Source organism: Histoplasma capsulatum, genomic scaffold (genome assembly GCF_000149585.1).
Source record: "Histoplasma capsulatum NAm1 scaffold_1 genomic scaffold, whole genome shotgun sequence".
Classification (NCBI taxonomy): Eukaryota; Fungi; Ascomycota; class Eurotiomycetes; order Onygenales; family Ajellomycetaceae; genus Histoplasma; species Histoplasma mississippiense.
The window spans coordinates 6,365,508-6,367,832 of record NW_001813982.1 but is presented as its reverse complement, the minus strand read 5'-3'; positions in this window follow the sequence as shown (position 1 = coordinate 6,367,832).

The following is a 2,325-nucleotide window of genomic DNA, read 5'->3' as shown; positions in this document are numbered from 1 at the left end:
CTGATAATGAATTCAAATTTTTTTTTTTTTTTTACCATAAGCTAGGTATTTGCTTTAATTTTTGTACTTGTTTTTATTTTTATTTTATTACTTTTACTTTGAAATTTATTTCATTTTGATTACTTTTGATTTTGACTTGTTTTGAAAAGTTTGATTTGTGAATGCTTTCTTTTCTTTTAATAGCTGCTGTTTTTTATACTCTTTATTTCATTTGTTTTAAATTGAATGTATTGATCTGTTGTCATTCTTTTGACATTTTTTTTTAAATTGAATAGTTTGAATAGTTATTTGATTCCGGGCTGGAATTCTGCTATTGCATGTATTAAATTGACTTTGTATATTAGTGTCACACCCTTGGTTGTGCCAAGGCCCTGTGACGGCTCCACACGGCCCATCGTTTCCCCTCGGATAATCCCATCTATCCCATGACGTCACGCAGGTGTCCGAACCGGTTTCCAACCACCCTATGACATCATTCGGATGCAATAGAAGAGGATCCGATTGATGAGATATGAGAATCCTGTTTCTATACGGGGTCAGTGGATTCCTTCTGGCAGATCAATGCAGCGCCACTGCGGAGTTGCTTCGGCTACCCTCGCTCATAGAGTGAGGGGAGGATGGCTGCCCGTTGTCTATATAGAATAGCTAGATGCTGGCTCTCTATTCCAGGAGCCAGCGATTCGTCTTTTATCTTTTGACAATAAGATACCAGAGTTACCACTGTCCTCATACAACATTCTTAGTGTGCCGAGTACCTCTGGTAGTTCAGTATTTGTATAGTATTCTACGAGTTCGCGGTTCAAACGAGATAATCAAGCCCACCTATAAGGCTTCCCATTATATACCATCCTCCTCTGTGCCGCTGCCGAGTAGCAATCGCCTCGGCGCCGTCACATTACAATTAGCTTATTCTTAAGTTGAAAAATCCTGGAGTATTTCAGGTAGATGTTATAGTCACTGACTGCATACATCTATAATGAAAGAATAATAAAAATAAAAAATAGAATGAAAAATGCAATCACACAATTAAAACTTCAAATTTCACAATAAAAATTATATAGAAAGATATTATGTACCATTGTTTGATAGATTGATATATTCATTTCTAATAAAAAAATCATTTTTGATGATGTTGATGATGATCTTATTAGAATATGATTTTTAATGTAAAGATTAAAGAAAAGAAATTCAGAGGATGTAGTTAAATCATAATTAAATTATAACAATATCAGAGTTGAAAAAACATTTCTCTGAAACAACAATACTTCAACATCAATGTTAACAATTAATTTAATCTGAATCAACAATATTAATCATGCAGTATAAATCATGAACCTTATATATTATGATAAGAAGTTTTGAGAACCAGGTCTTTGAAGAAGGAATATAATTATAATAAACACAGTAGAGATATCTATATTAGAAAATAACAATATGATAATAAAAGGTTATAGAACACACTGAAATTAATGAGAACACATATAATATCAGACATCATTAATAAAATGTGAATTATCACATCTCTTGCTTTTTATAAAAAACATGTTAATATTCATAGATTTTAGAAGATTAGCAATTAACTTTGAATAATAGAGATTGTTATCTTTTTATAATTTTTATGTGTACTTAAGTTTGAATAAATAATCTGTTAAAAATATTGAGATCAGATTTTTCTATTGGATTTATTTTTATCTTTCCTTTATTCTTTATTTTCATTTTACTTTGATGTCTCTTTTAAGTTTGTGTATGATTAGTTTTAATTTGTTTTTGAAAAGTTTGACTTGTTTTTTATTGATATTATAGTTATTGTCAGTGGTTTTTCTTTTCCTTATTTTAATAAAGCTGTCTTTTACAATGTTTATTTCTTTTGTTTTCAAACTGAGTTGTGTTGACTTGTTGACATTCTTTTGATTTTGATTTCTTTGATTAAACAATTTGAATAGTTATTTGATTCTGAGTTGAAATTCTGATAATATATGTTTTAAATTGCTTTTGTATATTACATTATTCTTGATTTGAAAAATCTTGAAGCATTTCAGATAGATGTTATAGTCACTGACTGCATACATTTATAATTAAATAATAATAATAATAATAATAATCTTGTATGTATTTCACATTACTTATTAGTTATTCTTGTAATCTATCTTTTACAAGCATATTGAGATAGATTATGACAAGTGATCAAACAGACAGCAGATCTGCAAGAATTACAATATTTAATACAGAATTTGAATGAAAGCTGTATCAAACAGATTTCATAAAAGTGAATAACTACAATATAAAGCATATTATCTCACATACTGTGAATATGAATCTAAAGAA